Here is a 22,524-nt window from a genome sequence, read left to right on the forward strand (position 1 = left end):
AAAACCCAGCAGGAAAACAGAAATCCTCTGCACAGCAAACTGCCTCCACTTCCACCCTCGCTCCCCTGGTTGTGCTTCCCTCCACAGTTCAAGACAAAGGGGATGGTGACACTTCAGTGACACTTGTCACTTTTTTCAGCTGCTGTGCTCACCAATGCTTCTCTTTGCTCGGGGCAAGAGGAGGTGATGGGTGTCCCAGCAGTAGCTCTGGAGCTGGCTGGGGATGAGCCTGGAGCCCAAAACATCTCCGAGCCCCTCCACCTCCCCCAGGTAGGCTGCCTGCCTCCATTCTTCCTGCTGCCACAGACCTGCCTTTTATGAGTCTTTAAAGATAATGAAAGGACTTACAAAGCTTAATATGAGTCAAAGTGTTTTCAAGAAATGTCAGCTGCCACATGTCTCTATTTAAATAGGGAAAGGTTTTTTTTTTTTCCATCTGTAAAGCACAAAACCACACTGCTGCGTTAATTCATGAAAATGCCATGGAATGTGGCGGTGAGAAGTACAAAGGGAAAAATGACCAGGTCAGCTCCACTGCCAAGGATGAGTGAAGTGCTGAAAGGCTGAACAGAAAATGTGGTGTTTGAAGAGATTTGGTGCCTGATTTAAGGCCGTCCTTCCCTCTGTAGTTCCTGTGCTATTGTATCGCACACGATGGGCCCTGGAGCAGAGGCTGTGCTCCAGCCGGCACATTTGTACCTTCAGCAGCAAAGAAATATGCAAAAAATGATTTCTTTTTCTTTTTTTGGAGGTGAATGACATTTTCCTTTAATAGCCTTTATCTCCTGTCCTTGTGCAACAAATCTTCTCGTGCCCCTCGAACTCTGCAGCCCCCGGTTGTTTCCCAGCACAGACCCCAGACCACAGGGCTCCCTCCAGCTTTGTCTGCATGTGGAAAAGGGCCTTGCATCTCCCTCCAGGGAGACTGGATGTTCCTCTGAGCAAGAAAATCCCCCTTCTGTGGCAGGAAGGACCCCCAGTCACCACCAGCTGTGTGCTCCATTGCTGTATGCATGCCATGGCAGGAGCCAGGAGCTGGGAGCTGGCATCCAGGAGCTGGGAGCAGGAGCTGGGAGAATGAGCTGGGATCCAGGAGCTGGGAGCAGGAGCTGGGATCCAGGAGCTGGGAGCAGGAGCTGGGAGAATGAGCTGGGATCCAGGAGCTGGGAGCAGGAGCTGGGAGAATGGGCTGGGATCCAGGAGCTGGGAGCAGGAGCTGGGAGCAGGAGCTGGGAGAATGAACTGGGATCCAGGAGCTGGGAGCAGGAGCCTGCAGCCTGTTTGCACAGTGAGATTCTATTAGCTGAGTTACTGCTGTAATTTCCTAATGGGACGGGGAGCACGCAGGAAATTATAGAAGTGTGCAATTAAACCAAGCCTATCTGAGGATCTTCCATTACACCATGGTAATTTCTGAGTCTCGGCATCCTTCTCTCCCTTTTTTAAAAGTGGGAGAGGAGGGAGGTGTGAGCGTGGAGCTTTCCCCTTGAAGCTGTAGGTAGTGCACCTTTATGGTCATAAATTCCTGCTTATTTATGATCCAGGGAAGTTAACCTTCCAAATCAGATTACACAGATAATTCTGTGTCTTGCCTTTGCCTGGCTGGCAGGAAGAAGAGCTGCCAGGGAAGAGGCACTTATTCCAGCAGTGGAATCTGTTGGAATTTAGCAACATCTTTCTGAATAAATGGAGAGCTCTCCTTTGGGACTCACTGTTTTTTATTGCAAGAGCTATTAAAACACTATGAGAGCAGCAGGGATCAGGGCAGCAGGTTTGGTCTATTTGCAGAGGGTAGTTAACCTGGTTATTTAGAGTCCAGCTGTAGATGTTCCTCCATATTCCTGAACTGCAAAGAGTAAAAAGCCACAGCAGTTTGCAAATTCTCCTTCCACACTCCACTCCCAGGACTTGCTGTTCTCTGCCGGCGGCTCAGGGACCTGCTCCTGACACTCATGGCAGGTCTGCCAGTACCTGGTGTGATCAAACACTGCCAGACCCAGCAAAACACCACAGCACAGATGCAAGGCTGCCCACTGAAGCCAACATTTTAAAGACAAAGCCAGGCAGCCCAGGTTTTGCCCCAGAAAAAGCCCCACTGGAAGATGCCAGGAGGCTGACGATAGGTGCTGTGCACAGAACAGAGATGTCTCCTTCAGGGTTATTCTGAGCACAAGCCCTCAGGTGGTTGATGTCTGACACCTTCAATGCAAAATTTCCTCTTCACTGGGTCTGGGTTTTGACATTTGCTGTGAGGTAAGCACAGACTTTGCTCATCCAGGCAGCCCAGGATAAAGCACTGAGGAAAGTGCATCTGCACTGGGAATAAAACTACCTTTGCCTGGCCTTTTTAGTGAGCCTGATCTTCAAACTGCTGCATTAACACAGTCCCATCCTCACTGGGAATATCAGCTTTTCTTACATCCTTGTCCAATTTACAGTGTTATTGTTGGGACAGGGTAAACAGTTACTTAATGCAAACAGATATTTTATGGCAAGGAGAGACCTGAGATACAAAGTTTAGACAAGAAAGCAAAACATCCCTAGAGTTGCACTGAACTGGATTTAAGGCTCCTGGGGTTATAGTGGGACTGGAAGAATGACAGATTCCTACAGCCCTTCTTCAGTCAAGTACTTTGTCACTTTGATGCAAATAAGTGATCTGTGACCAACTTGCTGAGATCTGTGCATCTCACTGGCAGCTGGCAGAGGTGTTTATTATCCCGTAACTCTTGCACCAGCACCCCACATCCCTTCTTCTCTTCCTTTGAAAACTTTGGCTCTCCTTCTAATTAAATGGGTCTGCTCTAGCATCAGCATCCCTTGGTGGGACAAGACTCAGCAGTCATGTGAAAGGTGAAACCTGGAGTGTTTTTTTTGAGGAGATATTGGGTACACTGGAAATCTGGGGTACGTTTCCCCCTCTCTGCTCTATGTTAGGTTCAGACAGGTTGGAACACAAGTAGAAATGCAGAATTTCTCCCTTCAGAGACAGAGCAACCACCCAGCAGGTCACACATGCAAATCTGAATCTGTGGTGCTCCTCACAGCTGAGGAACTCTGCTCTTCACAGTTCCTCACAATATTATTCTTGATAATATAGGCTAAGGGTGGCAGAGAGGATATTCCTCACACAGCCTCTGCGAGTCAGTTCTGGAAAGGAACAGATCCTGATGCCTGGGATTTCCTGGGCAGAGGCTGCAGCCTGCCAGATTTTACCACAGAGATGTCCAAGTACCAGGAATTGGTTTAAGTCAAATAAACAAGATCCTCAAGTGATCTAAGAGCCATTGGGGTGTGGCTCTCCAGAGATGATAATGAAATAATTTAGGTCAGAAAAAGCCTTTAAGATCATCAAGTCAGACCATTAACCCAAGGTCCAGGCCACCAATACCCCACGTCCCCAAGTGCCACGTCTGTATGTTCTTTTAATACCTCTAGGGGTGGCAACTACACCACTTCCCTGGTAAGGGACAGGAAAGATGAGAATCTGACAAAAACACCTCCCTGCTACATGAAATGAGTGTCACTGCATGAAATGAGTGTCACTAGCACTAAGAAGGATGGGAGAAATGAAATGGAAACAACCCAAACATGCAGAACTCTGTGAGGTCTCTGGAATCCCACAGCTACTTCAGGCCTGCCTGAGATGCAGAGTTCTTGGAAAAGACAAGATCCAGGCAAGCAGGATGTTATTCTGCATTCCTATCAGAACATTCAGAGGTTTGTATCCTTAGGTTATTGGCAACCTGGGACTGTGGATTATGGAGCTATAAATTACCACCATTAACTGTCACAGACGTGACTGAAGTGCCCAGCTGGAGACAGCACACCCCAGTCAGCTACTGCAGCACCCAGGACCTGTTCATCCAACATAAAACATCAGCAACTGGACCCATCTAATCACTTGGATTAATGCAGTAATCCTGGAAGGATAAGTTTTGAAACAAAGACTTCTGGCCTTTCAGCAAAGGGTCCCAGCTGGAGGTTTGGTGGTGGCAGGAGCTGTGCAAAGGGGCACCTTCCCCACTGCTCAGGCGCCTGCTGTTGCTTTCTTAGAGATGTGCTGTGAAGTCTGTAAGCAAAACAAGTCCAGATTTCAGTGCTGGTCCATGGTGACTCTGCAAAGAGCCTGCAGCTCCTCGTGGTCTTTGCACAAAATCCTCCCCTCCCCACAAATCTTCAAATTTTGCTCGTGCTAAGGAGGCAATGAGCGTGATCCATGCTGCAGCCTGACCCTGCAAAGAGAGCACCCACTGCAGGGACTTCATCAGGCTGTGGGGCAGCAGGGGGGTCAGGGAGGCTGGTCAGGAGGTGAAGCTGACCAGGGAATATCCATTGCAGGGACTTTTTCAGGCTGTGAGGCAGCAGCGGGGTCAGGGAGGCTGGTCAGGAGGTGAAACTCCTTAATTTAAAAATACCCAAGGAAGGGAGAGCAGAGCAGCGCTGCTCTGCCCCACAGCTGCTCCAAGGACAGCAGCGAGGTAGAGACGAACAAATCAGCTATGAAAATTGCACCCTTGCTTTTCCACTTAGGAGAACATGATGTGTGCACTCTGGTGGAGGTCTGGCTGATGATAAATGGGTGCTAATGGGAAGGAGGGAGTAGATGTGCCACTCATGTTTTGTGTTCCCCGTCCCTTCCCCAGCTGCGCGGGAATCTTCGTCCTCTTCATCACCTGGGTTAGGAAAATGAGAGGCACACCTGGGCACACCTGGGCACACAAGGGCCCCTCTCATTGCCAGGGAGCTCCTGACACCACGGAATTTGCAACCTGCGATTTGGATGCAGCTCACCTAAGGGCAATTAAACTTTTTAATTAGTAAAAGCTCGTAAGCAGCAGTGAAGGAACACGTTGTTGGCATTTGCTCGTGACGTGCTTTGTGTGCCTGTGCTTTGCAGCTCAGCCTTGTTGGAGTTTTGGTTCCCTTTCTCTGCATGACTACAGCAGTATCTTTCTGCAAAGTAATCTATTTTAGTGCTTTTTTTTTTTTTTTTTTTTTTTTTTTTTTTCTGGAGAAATTCTCAGCATCAAAACAAACCTTGTGTGTGGGTAAGGGAGTGATGAGGAGTGAGGTCTCTCAGCTGATCCTCATCATGAGCAGAAAATGCCTGAATTTTGGTACAGTTTTGATCCAAATCTGCATCTTATTTTGGATTGGATTAGCCAAACCAATCCCTCCAATCTTCAGGGCAGGTTGTAACTCATTGAAAAAAAGAAAAAAAGGAGCAGTTACTTTTTTCCATTCTCCTTCACTAAACATACAAACTCCATTCTTTTAACCATTCATCTTAAACATATTTTTTCTCTTCTCATCTATTATTCCTTAGCTGAACAATCTGCACCTATTGTATGGTGCTTCTTAGATCAGACATTAATGTGTTACTCAAAGGTAATCCTTAAATACCCAGGCAGATTTTGTAAAGGGGAAGATGTTGTTGGTCTTTTCTAAATCTTTTGTTTTGAGGTAGGAAAGGTTATATGTATTTATTACGAAAATGCAATAACATTTTAATGAGAAAACGTTAACTATATTTCACGTGTATTTATTTCTCAGAAAACTCATATTGTTCAGTCTTTGGGTGAAAGCCAAGCACTTGTAACAGTTACCTGGCATGATGTGACCCCGTGACAGAAAGTCTAATGAAGACTTTCTTGATAGGAATGTAATTGTAAAGAAAAAAAAATGATTAAAAAATTGGTTCCAGTGCTCTGTGATCCAAGAGTTCATTTGTTTCCTCATTCATGCACTAAACAAGTCCCTAATTAATCTTGAACCTTGGAGAAAGGAGACTAGATTGGCATCTTCTGAATACGAACGTACTTCTCATTTTGGAAAGTTTGAAGAGGCTCTTAAGCATTCTCTTTTAATGGTATTTTTGCAAGGGTTTAAAGTGGCTTCATTAGCCTGCCAAAGCCACTAATTGCATTACCATATTTTTAAACTTAGGAGATTCCTTTAAAAAAAAAAATTAGATTAATTTGCTGGCTGAAAGCGCCTGGAGTGTTCAGTGGCTGTCACAGTCCTCAGCTGGAACCAGCGTGGCACTGAGCAGTGTGTGCCTGCTGGGGCTGCCCCCAGAGCTGCCACCCCTGCTGTCCCTCCTGGGCAGTCCAGGCAGCAGGACCTCTCACCCTGGGCACGGCTCTGCCCATGGAAACCTGTCTGAATTCCTGCCAGCCTCGGCACCCGAGCTGGGCACGGGAAATCCTTGTGCAGGGGCAAACCTGTGCTGGATCTGTCTGGGGTAGAAATGCAGAACCAGCTGATCTCTCCCACATCGGCTTTAGATGGGGAATAAAGAGCTGATGGTGTTTTAAGCATCTCTTTTCCATCACTGGGGGATTCTCAGCAAAAGCCCCCCCCAGCTCTGGGGGTGCTGAGCACTCACCCTTCCACAGCCCTTCCGTGTCCAGTGGCCAAAAGCCTCCTGTAATCCCTTTTGGAGGAAAAGTGGCGGTGCTGATTAACTCCGGCTCCTCCGTTCCTCTGTGCTCTGAAGTGTGAAAGGGATCCAGTGAAAGCCTCAGATGGAAAGTGCCAGCCAAGTTCAAAGTGTGGCTGTGTTAGTCCAGCTGTTCTTATTACAGTAAATAGGCACCTGAACTGTAATGAGGTCACTTCCCTGGATGTTGCTTGTGTGCGGCCCCAGGTGGCTTATCTAAGGTAATATGAATAATACGAACAAGATAAGATAAGGCTGTTAGCCCCAAACAATATTATCAGCCTGTGATTTTAGCTGCCTACCTACTCCATCCTGACAGTGAGGGATAAAAGAAAACCTAAAACTGCAGCCTTGGAGACTTACAAAAGCCTTGTTAAAGCCCATACGAGAGCTCCGAAGAAATATTACCCTGTCTGGGGGAAGGGGGTGGAGGAGAATCAAGGGCACCAAGAAGAAAATACAGCTCACGGTTGAGGGAGTTGGGTTTTTTTCTTCCTTTGCAAATGTGTTCTTGCTCATTTCATTGTGAGCACCACAATATATTATCAGCTTTCACGGAAGTGAAGAGTCGCCGAGGTTTCATTAGTTATGTTTATGCCAATAGAAATAAATCTCTGCAGTCATCAGAACAGGTTTGTTCATACTCCCGGTCCTGACTGGGGAATTTCACTGGCCCCATCCCTGTTGTGCTGGTGGAGCAGATATAGTTTGAGATATACTTTGGCCTTATTGATTTGAAGGCTTCTTCATTACTTCTCCAGCACTGCAGATCAATAGCCATGCCTAGAGCAGCATAATAGATTTTTTTAAAAAATCAATTAAACAGAATATTTTTAACAGAGCCTAGTGCAAAATTCTGTTGCATTTTGATATGTGTGTTTTAAGCCTTGCTGCATTCACCTGCAGACCCTGATGCCTTGCTAAGGAATGGGAGTCTTTGTTTCAGCATCCCTGTGCTGTGGTGTTCAGCCTCCAAAGGAGGAGGAATGACTCAAGATTAGAAACAAGAACCACCCAGCTTTTCTCCTTTGAAACCCATATTCATCACTGCAGCCTCGCCAGAAAGTGAAATAATGTTTGTGGTCTTGGCTCAATCCCCAGTGGACAATAATTCAGTTAAAATATACCAAAATCTGTCATGCTTTTTCCTTGCTCCATGTCTCTGAACACCAGGAGATGAGCTCCTCTTAAATTAGCTTTCATGCTCGAGGGGTTTCCTTGTGCATGCAGAGCCTGATCCTGGCCCCTCTGGGGCTGGTGACAAATTCCCTATTGATTTTGGTGGCCCAGGACTGGGGTCAGGCAGCAGCGTGGCCGAGGGCAGGCCTGGGTCTTGCTGCCATCCCAGAGCTGGGAAAAGCAGCTGCTGCTCTCCTGGGGTCCAGGGGGACTGAGGAGGGGGTGCCTGACCCTGGAAGTGGCTGGGGATCTTCTGTGGCAGATTTTTGCAGCAGTGCAAGTGGTTAACACGGCATATCAGAGGCAGGTAAATCCTTATGGGAAGGCAAACACTCATATTTCAGAGGCTTTCCCCCAGCAGAAGGGTGTAAGGAAGGATTCTGTTGATGTTCTGGATGGTGATGCTCAATAAGACCTTTTCCCAGTCACAGTCCCTCAGACGGGGACACTTAAGGTCATGCCACAGGCAGCCAAAACCAAATTTCCCCATTATTATTTTTCCTCCTCCCTCCTTCCCACCTTTTCCAGCTCCATACCAGCTGCTCTGGGCTGCCTCAGCCACTGGCCACTCTCCCACCATTTCTCCCAAGCCACAGGTTGAATTATTTCTTCGAATTATTTGCATGGCAAATGACACAGGTGGGTATTTTCAGAACTTGCCTTGTCACATCCCAGCACAGCAGCTGCAGCCACGTTGGGTTTGTTTGGCTGGGGCTTTTTTTCCTTTGCAAAATGCAAATATTTGTGGCCACAACCCCTGATGCACTTGGAGCTGCAAACTGTGAGGGTTTCTCAGCCATCCAAGGCAGGTCTGCACACTGAGGACCCCACACAGCAAAGCCTTAGGGCAAGGTGCAGATCCCCCTCCCACTGTCTGAGTCCATCACCAAGCCAGGCTGCTCCAGCCCCATTCCCAGGGAGATGCTGTCCCAGGGGAGGCTTTGGAGGAGACAGACTACTCTGCATTGCTGTTCTAGGAGCAGCTTGTTGGCCAGGCAGGGAGCTGAGAGAGGCTCATCAGACACAGCCAACCCCTCAGATGTCTGCAGCTGGGAGGTCTGGAAACCTCCTGGTTTTCTTCTTCCTGACATCCACGCATGTGGGGGACGTGAGAAACACTTCCAGAAAGCCATGTCTTCCCTCTGCTCCCCTGGTTTTAAGTTTAAACATCTCATGCAGTCCAATCAGCTTAAAAACATCGTTTAAACCTGGAAAGGGAAGTGGAGTGAGGCAGAGCCTGAGCACACGGGTTGGATCTCACCCAGCCCATCACAGCCCAGGCAGCTCAAGTTTAAAGGCCAGCGAGGTGTTTTGTGTGTGGATGTGAGCTGGGGAAGGGGCAGCAATGGCAGGGAGCTGCCAGGCCTGCCTGGGGCTGTGGTGGTGTCTGGGGGCTGCAGGAGGGCTGGCTGGGGGCTGCCAGCCGGGGTGGGCTGTGCCAGCAGGGCAGGTCTGGGCGGCAGCGCCCGCACACGCACTCTGTTCATTCATTTTTCATGCCTCATTTTCAGGCCTGCCTGATTTATGAACCTCATTCTTCCTTCCCCTTGGTTTAAATTTATCTTCAGAAAACAAAGCTGGGGTTTAGAGCAGACCTTCCCTTCCCTTGAGACGGAGAAGCCTGAGTTGGTTTAAGGCCACCAGCTTTAACCAGGGCACGAGTGATGTCCTGGGGACTTGGAGCCTCTTGGGTGAGCAGCTGCTCCCAAAAGTGATGTTCTCTCTGCTCCAGGTCCTGCCTTCACCCTGAGGCCCATCCAGTCCTTGGCAGGAGCTAAGCCAGCAGAAAAACACCCCATCAGCCAGCCCTGGGTTTCCCTGGGAAGCACCAGAGCTGGAATCTGGAGTGGGCTGGGAAACCAGGCAAGGAAAGGCAGTGAGACAGGGAACATGGAGACAAGGCGAGTGGCTGGATGCTGTGGGGATGGGACATCTCCTGCCCACCTCTGCCACTGCTCCTGCTGTCCCACCAGCCTCTGGCTGTCCCCACTGACCCTCAAAAACCCAGCAGGGACAATCACAGGGGCTGCCCCAGCCCTTCCCTCCCAGAGCCGGGCAGCTCCCATCCCTCACTGGTGCCAGCAGCTTACTTGGATATCCTGCACTGGCACAGCTCCTCTGGAATTGCCCCATGGAGTGGAAACAGGCACAAATTACCCACCTTTAGCACTCATGTATTTCACACAGACATCCAGGGAGCAGAGTGAGGAGCCAAAGGGCTCTGGATTAGGGGGAAAACACAGCCCATGGAGCTGGGATGGGGCTTGCAGCCAGTCTGTGATGGTGGCATTGCTGGAGCTGAGCTGTCCCCTGGGCAGCCACACACGAGGCCTTTCCCTGATGGCTCAGGGCCACCTGGGCTTTGCCTTTTCACAGAATTCACAGAATTCACAGAATCACTGGGCTGGAAGAGACCTTCAAGATCATCGAGTCCAACCCAGCCCCAACACCTCAACTAAACCCTGGCACCCAGTGCCACATCCAGTCTGTGTTAAACACACCCAGGGATGGTGACTGCACCACCTCCCCGGGCAGCCATTCCAGAACTTTATCACCTTTCTGTGAAAAACTTTTTCCTAATATCCAACCTATATTTCCCTTGATGCAGCTTGAGACTGTGTCCTCTGGTTTTGACAGAGTTTCTGTCCTCAGGTTCTGCCTGGTTTTCCACGCTGTAGGGCTGAGTGAAGTCTCTGGCCCTTCCAAGGGTCACCATGATCCCACAGCATCCTTGTCTGCCACCAGCTGCAAAGTGTCAGAGCTGGGGACAGCAATTCCCACGGTGGCACTGGCCTGGCACAGGTCCTGGCATGACCATGGATCTTCTGCCGGGCATCACCGACCTTCCCACGGCTTCAGCAGCGCCAGCACTGTGGGTAATTACTCAGAGAGCTAAGAAAAGACCTTGTTATTAGGAAGCTTTCCCCCCCCGCACCCCCCCCCCCAGTTATATTTCAGCTAATTTTTCCCCAGTTCTTAATTTGCGCCTGGCTCCTCCTCGGAGCCGTTTCAGATCTGTCAAGTGCTCTCGGTGAAACGCTTGTTTTTGTTTGACTAACACGTTCAGGGGGAGGGGGCCGGCGCTGCTTTGGAAGAGCCGGTCTGTTTGCTTTGGTGATAGCAGTGATATTTGGGAGAGACAGATGGAAGGCACTTTTTATTTTCTGCAGACACTTTATGATCCAAGCTGCTCATATTGTATAAGAGAGGCCAGATGCCTTGTTAATTCATAGACATGTTTACAGCATGGAGCTTCTAATAGGTGAATATGAATACTAAATAGTGATTAGTGCTTGTCTGACAGACGTCTCCCTCCTGACTGAAATTGGATCTAAGTTTGACCTTTGGTGAGGGAGGAAGGTATTCTGGTACATTACAAGCCTTTTTTTTTAATATAAATATCTCCTCTCTGCATGTAGAAAGACAAATCCTTCACAGACAAATCCTTTTTCTTCCCACTGAAGGATGTATTTGCCCTAAAGACACGCCAGCCTGCCAAGCTGGGCTGTGCCCTCTGTCCCCGTGTCACTGTGGAAATGGAGGGGGAACCTCTGTTTGAGTATTAAGAAACTGTTAAGTGGGGTGATGCCTTGTGAAAGCTGACCTAGAGCAGAGACTAGACAGAGTTAAAGAATAAAGCAGGGATTTATTCAAAGGATCTCCTCCATGGATCCGCCTTGGGCAGCACCAGAGCCCAGCCAGGGCTGCACCCAAGATGAACCAAAATGGTCCCAAAATGCACGAGCGCTCCCAGGGGCTCTCACTGGGATCAGCTCTGCTCCATTTGCACCTTGGAGTTCATTGTCCAATTCCAGCTCCAGCCCATGCAGTCCCATCCTGCTTGTTTTTCTCTGTTCAGTGCATGCTGTTTATGCTCTTGGGCCTGAGGTTTGGATCATTTGTCCTTGGTCCCCAGCTGGAGAAGGAATTGTTTTGTCTCCCTGCTCTGTGCAGAGAGCTCACCATCCCATAATATGAAGCTCAGACCCACACACTAAAGCAGCACAGAATCTGAAAAACAGAAAATCTCAAACCTGACACATCAGGGGGGCATCAGCCCAGTGGTGCTTTATTGCCCTTGGGTGGCGTTTTGGCTTTGTGAGAGGGACTGAGGAGCACCGTGGTTTTCCCCCTGCAGCACCAGGCCTTTCTGGGATGCTGCTGGTTGGACAAAAGCTGCTGCAACCCCTTGATGTCTGTGCAGCCGTGCAGGAGGAGAGGCTGGAGCAGCAAGCCAAACACACAGGACGGAAGGTTATAGACAGGAGAAGGGAAGGGCAACGGGGAGAGAGAATAATTAGCCGCAAGACTCATTTTAAGAAGAACCCCAACACTGCTGGTGGAAGGGGCCACCAGCTTTTTCAGAGGACAGACCAGGGCGCCAGGACTCTCTTCAGCCCATCCATGGGGCTTCACAGCACCTGCCTGCAGGACCCAGAGCCTCATGCACATGGAAAACCCTTTGGGGAGCAGCATCCAATGCATGTTAAATTGTCCTTGAAGAGATATAACACCCAAAAACAACAGGGTGGCCAGCACCCCGGGACTGGAGCACTGCTCTGGAGTGTGGCTGGGCTGCTCCAGAGGCAGCAGAGGTGGGGGGGGGGGTGGTTTGTGGAAGAGAAAGCAAGGAGAGAAGAAACAGGTCTCAAGAGTAGGTAGTATTTTGGTAAACTGCTCTTTAAAGACGAGCAAGCACCGACTTCTCCTCTTTCCTTAAGGAATCACCCCCACCTGGGGAATTGCAGACTGTCTTTGGGAGGACTGCAAAGCTGAGGGGGAGCTGCAAGGGGTGGCTGGCTGTCAGCAAGGTCCCCACACTCTGGGGCTGTGCCACTTCTCCCTGGGGACTGCTTCAGTGGCACTGAACCCAGGGGACCTGGGGTACACAGCAGGGCACCTGCACAGCCCCAGGAGTGCCCCAGGTGACCTGTCCAGGGCTTCCCAGGAGCACCCCCTTGACCACACTGCCTGTCATGGGGACCAGGGAGAGCTTTGTGATGCTCAGAAGCCTGGTGAGGCTTTGGGAGGAAGTGAGGATGCTGAGGGGAAGCTGAGTGTGCAGCTTCCAGGCCTTGTGGCTGTGCTGAGCAGCCATGGTGAGGCACACTCCTGTGTGCACATCCAGCTGGAGAGATGGTCCTGAGCCAGCAGGAGAGCAGAGGGAGCCTGCTGAGCAGCAGGGTGGGGAGTGAGGGGAGAGGGGTCAGAACCTATGTCCCCAGCCAGGCTTCCCACGCCCAGCCTGGCTCCCTACAGGTACAAGGCAGCAGCACTTTGGATGTCTCTGCATCACCAGAGCATCCTTTAAGTGGGTTCCAAGGCACTTTTAAGGCGACTTTGGGACAGAGGGACCATTGTCACCCAGGAACCACCCCACTAACCTGAGTGGGGCTGTGCCCAGGAGAAGGGAGACTGAGCTCAGTCCCTCACACCCAGCACCCACGGTGCTCCAGCTCCTCCCAGCACGCAGCGGTTCCCAGCTGAGGCTGCTCACTGTTTTCCACGGTTTCCCAGGTTCTGGTGGTGGCAGGCACGGGCTCCCACCAGCTGTATGGGGCAGAGAAGGGCCTGACTCCTGCCCCAGTCCCACTGACTCGGAGAACATCAAGGCAGAGCTGCTGCTTCCTCTGGAGATGCAGCCCCAGCCTGCTGCCTGTGATCACGGCTGGATGCAGCGCTTGCCTCGACTCCCTTTCATCCCTTTCCTTTTCACTTCACCCTTAAAATTAGATTTTAAGTTTATTCCCCAATTAGACCAGGAAAGGATAAAGTGTTTGGTTTGGGGGATTTTTAGTTTTATTTTTTCCTTTAAAGGCTTGCTCTTGCTGTGAATTTATTGGGTATTGCTGACAGCAGAGGAAATCCTGTGGTTTTTGCTTTCCCTGCTTGTTGTTCAGATGTGAAGGTACAGAGGATGCCTCAACCCTTGAGTGAGCTCAGCTCTCACACGAGGCAGAGAGAGCACAAGCGATTGAGCAAAATCAGTCCCTGACTCCTGTTTCTGATCTCAGCTTCCCCTCTGCTTGGACTGGGAGCTGAAGCAGGAATGTGGTTTTGGCAAACAACCTTAAAAAGTAAATTGCTTGCTCTGTGGACTGAAAATCACACTCTTTCTCCTCTAACCAGCTCCTCTCTGCAGGGAAACAAGCTGATAAATGAACAAGGAAAGAGACCTGGCCTCGAGAGCTTAGCAAAGCAAGGAGGTGGTGGGTCATGGAGGCTGTTCCTGCAGGTTGGTGAGGCTGCAGCTCCTGCCCTGCTCTCACCCCAGAACCAGCCTCTGTCTCTGGAGAGGAGGAGAAGAGGGATTTACCACATAAAACACCATTAAGGACTTTGCTTTAGATACCAGCAGAGTGCACTTTGGTGGCCATAAGCCAAATGATGTGTATCTATTATGTGTGTAGGTATGGAGCATAGATAAGCTTGTTGCAGGTTCTCTCAAGGCAGGCTCTGCCTCCTCCCAGCTGGAAGGGAGGGAACAAGCCCACAGCTTCTTGCTCTGTGCCTTGCCCAGAGCAGGCTCCCTGGGATGTTGCCTGTGCTGCTGCAGGGCTGGTGCTGCCAGCTCAGGAAGGTGATGCTGCCTGCTCCCATCCCAGAGCCGCTTTGGGTCCAGCCCATATCCCTTCCCAAAATGATGGTCTGGCAGTTCCAGCACCCTTGTGTGCCCTGGGCAGAACAAAGAGGGCTCTGGCTCCAGGGCAGAGGTGCCAGAGGGCTTGCAGCTCTCCCAGTGATGCCCTGCATGTATTTAAACCCCTCCAGTCAGCAGGCAGCAGAAATATCCTTTCCTTCCAAAGCTCCAAGTGACTCCTCCATTCTCTGCCTGTGACATTTCCAGGGGGCCCTGGCTGCCACGCAGGTCTCTGGCCCTCAACTCTGCCAGAAAAAATGATGGTGTTTGGAGCTGGGGTTTTGGCTCAGACCCATCTTGAGCAATATTGTTCCTCTTGTTTTCGAAACCATAATGCACTGCACTTGGTGGTGATGTCAGGTACTTGTGGATTGTAATTACTGTGTAACCCAGCAGCCTGGAGAGGGATGTCTCAGGAGGGGCAGCCTGAGGGGAAGGAAACTTAGTCCTTTATGAAATGCAGATGTTTTTAAAGGGCTATAATTAACTGGATTGGATGCAGAGTATTGAAAATATAAAAGTTTAACAGGCTTTTGATTTTAAATATTTGCTGTGTACTTCCAGGGGTCACTCAGCTCTGTAGTGCACGATCTCAGTCCTGTCCGTGCTGCCCTCAGAGTCACCCTTGTGCTTCAGGTTCAGACCTTGCCCTGGTGCTTTTTCTTATCCACCCAAAAAACTGAGGAGCACCTAAACTCTCCGTGCAGGGCTGTGTCCTTCAGCTGTGTCCCTCAGCTCCTGGGTATGGCACAGGCTGGAAACTGGCTTCAGGACGATGTGGAGAATGAGGCAAGAGGGGCAGCGTGGAAAAGAAAAACAAAACCCCCCAGCGCTCGTAGCTGAATAGGAGCGAGCTCTCCAACCCCAAGTTATGAATTTTGTCAATGAAATTAGCCAACAATGTTTGGGAAAGAATAAAAATAAAGCAGTGAGGGCTCAAAGAAAAACCAGCCGAGCTCTGGGAGTGAATGGGGGCTTTGTTCGGGCTCTGGTCCCTTCAATAGGCAGCCTGAAAGCCCGTGAGTCACGGCGCTGCTGCCCGGGCGCGGGGCCTCCCGGAACGGCCAGGGGGAAAATCCGCCCCGCTCCCATCCGACAGCTGACCAGCAACAGAATAAAGTTAATTTAGTGCTAAAGTTAATTTGCTGGGTGAGAGAAGGGGAACGAGAAGCATGTTATAATAGACGCAGCAGCAGAGAGGCTGCGGGAAGTGTCGGAGCGAGGGCTCTCCCCCGTGCCCGGATAACGGGGCCCGTTGTGGCTTTGGGTCCCACCGTGCCTCAGGGTGTGAGAGATGCTACTCACTTCCAAAAATTTAGAAAGGTTTATTAAAAATACAACAGAACACTGAATAGAGAAAATATTACAGCACCGGAGCAAAGGATTTTTCCCACCATGTGCTCACCCACACAATGGAGGTTTTGCCTTTTAACCCTTTGGCCCCTCCCAAAGTTCTGTCCATCGACTTTTTCTTTACTGCCCAGTGGTGGAGATCACTTCCTTACATCTTGATTGGAGGTCAGGTGCTGCCATAGTGACAAATCGACCCTCCCAAATGTCCCAAACCCAGGCTGTCCCTTGATAACAACACAAGGGGGTAAAACTATATAAAACTTCTCTTAACATACATCCATGATATTTGCCTGTTAATTGTGAGAATCAACCATTGCATTACTCATGTATCACAAGGGCACAGCCCAGGGATCCCAGTAACACTCCCTGCAGGGAGAAGCCACCTTCACACGGGAATGCCCTGGAGCAGCAGTGGCGTGATGCCAGCGAAGGGATGCCCTGCCTGGGGACAGCCCTGAGCCTGGCACTGGGGACAGCCCCGAGCCTGGCACCCGAGCCCCAGATCCGTGTCAGTCCCTGCTGGCTGCGAGCCCGGGATGTGTTTTGGGGGTGTGTTTTGGGGGCTGCAGCGCAGGCAGGGGCAGGCAGCACTTTGGCCACAGAAGCTGTGGTTTGCCCACGGGGTGGGTGGGCTCTGTGGGGCTGCACAATGGGGCGCATTCCCAGGCTGTGATTTCATCCCCATCCCTGGCCATACACTCCAGCCTCTGGAGTGCCAGGATATGCTCCCTGCACAGACCTGTGAAGGTGAGGATAGCACGGGGCGGGGGGAACAGGGACCATTTTGTGCCAAACCACTCCTGTATGTAACATGGGGCTCTGCAGCACAGGGCCCTGTGCCTGGTTTGGTGGGAGTAGCTGCTCTTTCCAAACAAAGGGCTCCTTTCTTCCCAGCAAGCAGAGGTAGCTGGTGTGAGCTGAATACAACCTGCCTCCAGCCTTTGTTCCGTGCTACCTCGCCCATCCCAGCACTTGGTGCTCGGCATTGGACAAATATACAGCAGGAAAGAGATGGTCCAGCCTCCACAGGGCTTGGAGGGGCTGCCTGGCTTTGTCCCACCACTTCATCCATGGCCTTTCCTAGAGCCAGGGATGTCCCAGCTGAGGGTGGTGGCTGTGCAGGGTGAAGGACTCCCCTCCTGGCACTGGCTTGGTGTGCCAGCAGCCGTGCAAGCACTTGCCCCCAAGCTCCTGCCCCTGCCCTGTCCTGGCCCTGGGCACATCACCACGCTGCCATGCTTGCAGACAGGCACAGCTTCTCTTGGGAGGAGGCTGCTGAGCAGGGGAATTAGGGCACTGCTGGGGCCGTCAGGCTGGGGGCTGGGGCTGCAGCAGGGGGAGCATGGCAGCGGCACTGCTCAGCCTTTGAAGGTGGAAAGCTGGTGCCAAGAGTCATGGACTGGTGTGGATGTCCAGGCTGTGACACAGTGCCATGGACTGGTGTGGATGTCCAGGCTGTGACCCTGTGCCATGGAATGGTGTGGATGTCCAGGCTGTGACCTTGTGCCATGGACTGGTGTGGATGTCCAGGCTGTGACACGGTGCCATGGACTGGTGTGGATGTCCAGGCTGTGACCCTGTGCCATGGAATGGTGTGGATGTCCAGGCTGTGACACGGTGCCATGGACTGGTGTGGATGTCCAGGCTGTGACACGGTGCCATGGAATGATGTGGATGTCCAGGCTGTGACACGGTGCCATGGACTGGTGTGGATGTCCAGGCTGTGACACGGTGCCATGGAATGATGTGGATGTCCAGGCTGTGACACGGTGCCATGGAATGGTGTGGATGTCCAGGCTGTGACACGGTGCCATGGAATGGTGTGGATGTCCAGGCTGTGACCCTGTGCTATGGACTGGTGTGGATGTCCAGACTGTGACCTTGTGCCATGCATGTCCAGGCTGTGACATGGGGCCACAACGCAGTGCAGACATCCAGCTTTGACAGGGCTCTCCTGTGGTCCAAAGTGCAGATGTCCATATCAGCTCCCTCACCATGCCAGCTGGTATCTAATGAAGCAGAGAGGCACCAAGATCGTTTCTGGCTGACACATCACTTGGGAGGCAATTTTAATGGTATGTTACAGTGTTTTAAAATCTGGGTTAAGCCCAGAAATGGCACAGCAGAGGTAAATGTCAAACAGCAACAAAACGGTGCCATCTCCCCTTCCCAGCTGCACAAACCATGTCGTGACCAAAGCAATCCTCCTTTCTGCTCACATCACCTTTCTGGATTTATCATTTTAATGTTCTCTGGGCCACCAAGCCCCACAGCTGTAAATTAATTTTTAAAGTAATACAGTTTTTAAAACTTCCATCTGCTTTAATGAGCTTGGGGGAATCCTGTTGTATTAAAAAACATGCATGCAATTATTTTTCCATCTTGGGTTTCACCAGTTCCCAGCACCACTCGGTGATGACATCTTCTTCCCCTCTCCAAAGTGTTTTCTTGTGATAATGTGGCATTGTATCCTGATGGTGTGTGTGTGTTTTGCTGCACGTGGGCAAGGCTAGAGAGGACTTCTCTAAGGACGCAGCAGTATCATTAGCAGGTCCCTCGGTGGCTTCCCAGTCACCTTTCCATTAATCCAGTTCTGCATCACAGAATTACGAAGCGGCTAATGAACAGCTCCAGCGCCGGGAGCCTGGAGGTACCGCATTAACCGGACGTCTCTTTGAACTGTCTGATTTCTGGTGGGAAAACTTCATGGAAAAACGAGATTGTGTTTGTTTTCACAGCCTTCTGCATCTGTTTTTAAATATTTGCTCACAGTAGTTCTGGGCTTTTTTTTGCTCTTTTTTTTTTTTTTTATTAGCAATTAGCCTAATAAGGCACCTTTTCATTGCTTTGCATGTAGATTAACCACTTCAGAGAGTACAAAATAAACATTTTGCAATGCATGCCTGTATCTTCTGGAAAAGATGAGTAACTTGCTTCCACTGAGACAAAGTCCTCTTAACATCAGGGTTTTGCTCTAATCATTAGTGCCCAAGAAGATTTTTTTTTTTTTGCTCGTTCCCCTTTATTTCCCCTAAGACAACTCCTTACAGCATTTGCTAACCTGAGTTTTAAAAACAATTAATTCTTATTTAGCCAGTGCATTTACAATTATGTTCTCTATAAGTAACAAATAAATCGCCTGAGATTGTGCAATTTCCTTCTGGTATCTGGGCATTTAGAAGATGCATCTCGATCAGCCTGCCTGGCTCTCAGTTGAACAGGAGCACAGCCAGCGAGTTGCTGTGCACTTCGTGGAGAACCTCCTCTAGTTCTTCTCCCCCATATTTGCAGGATCTAAACCTTTTCCTGGCTTCTCTGTAGATGTGCCCGCAAGGATGTGTCCCCAAGAATGCCCCTCCAAAGATGTCCATGCAAGGATGTGTCCCCAGGATATGCCCCCGAGGATGTACCCCCGGGACCTACTCCTAGAATGTCCTCCCAAGGATGTCCCCCAGGATATCCCCCAGGATGTTTCCCATGATGTCCCCCAAGGATGTCCCCCAGGATGTCCCCCAGGATATCCCCCAGGATGTTTCCCATGATGTCCCCCAAGGATGTCCCCCAGGATGTCCCCCAGGATATCCCCCAGGATGTGCCCCATGATGTCCCCCAGGATGTCCCCCAGGATATCCCCCAGGATGTTTCCCATGATGTCCCCCAAGGATGTCCCCCAGGATGTCCCCCAGGATATCCCCCAGGATGTTTCCCATGATGTCCCCCAAGGATGTCCCCCAGGATGTCCCCCAGGATATCCCCCAGGATGTGCCCCATGATGTCCCCCAGGACGTCCCCCATGAAATCCCCCCAGGATGTCCCCCAGGACGTCCCCCAGATGTCCCCCGGGAGGTGCTGGCGGCCGCTGGCCCCTCCCTGGCTGGCCCCAGCTCTAATGAGATCAGCGCTGCGGCGCGTTCCCCGAGCAGCGCGAACAATGAGCCTCTGTCCCACACGCCGCCTCAGTGAGAACAAGAACCAGGCCGAAAAACAGAGAGCAAAAACAGGAGGAGGGGAGGAGAAAGATCTTCATTTCTGAGCTAAGCTGTGCCCATGTTCACCTCCTGCCTGGGCGAAGTGAGCTGCAGCCACAGCATCGCTTACCAGCACTGCTCAGGGACAGTGTGGGGTTTTCCATCAGCCACCCCCTCCAGGGACCCTTTGCTCCTCTGTGCCCACACAGCCCCTTTCCAGAACGGGTGACAAATTTCACATCATTGCAAAGGAATTTCCTTTCACTTCCCGAGGTACTGGACCAGGCTGGGTGCAGCAGGGTGTCCCTCCCCAAACCCCATGGGGGGTTTGCTGTGCTGCCCAGGGGGTAGGGAATGCCTCCTCCTCCTCCTCCTCCTCCTCCTGCCATGAGGAAATGGGGTCAGTGGTCCAAACATGGGGGATAACCAAGCAGTGAAATGGAGATGGACGCATGGACACCACACTGTCCTAAATCATGGAGTCACAGAAAGCTTTGGGTTGGAAGGGACTTTAAAGGTCATCTGGTTCAACCCTCCACCACGGGGGGTGTTGGAACTGCTGTCACTGTTGTTCCAGGCTTTTGCCTAAATGACAGCTGCAGGGTCTTGGGGAATTTGATCTTCCTCCCACTCTCAGGGCCAGGACAAGCCCAAGGTTTCCCACTGAGCTGCTGTCCCTGCTCCAGGCTGGCTCCCCTAAACACTCCTCACCCGCCAGGAGTGTGGCCACAGCAGAGCCCAGGGCTGTCAGTGGGACAGCGATGACCTTGGACCAGCCAGGCTGTGCCGGCCCCACAGGATTAACAGAAAACCCACTGTGGGTTTTCTTTGGAAAGGTTTTTCGGAGAGAAGCTCTCAGGAGAAGGTCCTTCCAACGAGGCAGGAATCGTGCTCTTCCCTGCTGCTTTTTTGCCTAAATCTTTCCCATGGGCCAAGCAATTAGTTGGTGTGACTCAGTGGCTTTGATGGAGCACTGCTGATTTACACCAGTTGATGAGCTGCTCTGATTTTCTTATAGAAAATCACAGTTAGGCTGTTACACTTAACCTGTACTAAACTGTGCATGAATGATTTATTGTGAACTTCTCATGCAAATGACATTAATAGACTCTGTCATACACAGGAGAAGATGCTAGAAGATTACTAAAAGCTGCTGCACTTAAAAATGTTTCAGAGGAAAATAATGTCTTATATTGTACTACCTGAGAAATCCATCTGATCTCCCCTTGAAACATGAACATGAGAGAACAGTGAAGGTTGTGCTGCATTGTGTGTAGTACCTTGAGGCTGTAACAGAAAAGCTACAAGAAGTATTTTAAAGGAATATATATCGATACCCAGAGCTGCATTACAAGCAGGGAGAGAGCTGTTTTCCTCACGCACATCCTTCAACCCGCCTCGTGATCCAGGAGTGTTTGATGACTTCAGGATCAGACTGCAGAGAAGAAACAAACCAAAAGCAGTCCTGTCTAATTAACTGAACATATTTACATGTGTAAAACTCTCCTGTAGTCCTCGTAATGACTAATGCATAATTATGCACAGACAAATCCCCACAGTAAACACAAATATTTTTGTTTGTGATTATTTATCTCAGGAGAGCTTGGCAATTTGTGAGGGCTTTGCTGAGCTTCTCAGCTGAGCTGAGTGAGGTGTGGGCTGCGGGTGGCTGCTGTGGTCACCCCAGGAGCCCTTTCAGCCATGCAGCAATAGAGGAGGGCAGCTTTGGGCTCCCAAAATGCCTTTGCATTGAGAAATGTAGATTTGTGGAATCACAGGATTGTTTAGGTTGGAAAGGACCTTCAAGATCAAGTCCAAGCACTAACCCAGCATTGCCAAAAGCACCACTAGACCATGTCCCTCGGCACCACAGCTACATGTCTTTTAAATACTTCCAGGGATGGTTTGGATCAAAACAAAGTATTTTGCAAGTTTATTCCAATTCCATGGAAATCCTGTGATTTCTCCCAGTTTTAGGCAACATTCACCACCTTTTCATTTGACAACCCTCTTTCTTTTGCTCTGTCTCCCTCAGACTGCTGGGATGGAACAGGCTCATGTGTGCTCATCTTGTCTAGATGTTACCAGGTGATGTTTGCCTAGAGAAAAGCCATGTCCCTGTGGCTCCTTCCTCTGTCCATGTTCAGTTATCTGAGCTGCAGGAGCCCAGTAGGTTTTGTACTTTGACTTCAGCTTTTGCTGTCGTGGCTCATGCCAGGGCCTTTCACAGCTCAGCTGCAGGGACAGAAAAATCTCCCCTATGCAGCCCCTGACCAGGGCCAGTTTGACATCAGCCCTGATCCTCCTGGTTTCAGTGGGGCATCTGTACCAGAAAATCCATCATGTTTTGACCCTACACAGCACATTGTGGTGCTCTGTGGGGAAGGAGAGCATGGGGCAGCACTGCAGCAGGGACAGGCAGCTGTGGGAGCGTCTGCCCAGTGCCCTGAGCATGTGTGGGAGCTGTGACCCTCCCCACTGGTGTCACATCTCCTCCCTGACCTGCCATCACCCTGCCTGGGAGCCATGTCACATCTCACCCCATACTGCTCCTGCCTGAACCCCCCCTGGGCCACCAGGAGCTCGGTCTGCTCTCCGAGCCCTCTGTGCCATGTCATCTTAATCCATGGAGCCAGGCAACCCCCAGTGATAAATTCATCACTTAGTCACTGGCTTTCCTCCTAAAATCCTCTTCAGGGAACAATTCTCCCATGTCTGATGCAGTGACTAATTGATAACTTTCTTTAAGGGGACTGCACGATAACTTTCTTTAAAGCAGTATATTATGATCAGTGGGTTTTCCAAGGAGTGTGCTGATCTCTTAATTCTCACCTTCATTATTTTAATACCTCTGTAAAATAGATTTCTAATGGATCTATATTGCCATAAAACTTTAGGGATGGTGGGTGGGTGTCAATAAATTCTTTGCAATCAGAGCA

General features: G+C 50.5%; 1 long non-coding RNA gene across 2 annotated transcripts; it reads left to right on the top strand.

Annotated features, from left to right (window-relative positions):
• Positions 1-13,472: 13,472 nt before the first annotated feature.
• Positions 13,473-18,525, top strand: LOC128797612 (uncharacterized). 2 transcript variants are annotated; one of them, XR_008434188.1, is made up of 2 exons: positions 13,473-17,692; positions 18,014-18,525. It is a non-coding gene; the product is annotated as an uncharacterized LOC128797612 (long non-coding RNA). The 2 variants fall into 2 exon arrangements; XR_008434189.1 differs by having other exon boundaries at positions 18,126-18,525.
• The last annotated feature ends 3,999 nt before the right edge of the window (positions 18,526-22,524 follow it).

Source organism: Vidua chalybeata, chromosome 19 (genome assembly GCF_026979565.1).
Source record: "Vidua chalybeata isolate OUT-0048 chromosome 19, bVidCha1 merged haplotype, whole genome shotgun sequence".
NCBI classification, from domain to species: Eukaryota; Metazoa; Chordata; class Aves; order Passeriformes; family Viduidae; genus Vidua; species Vidua chalybeata.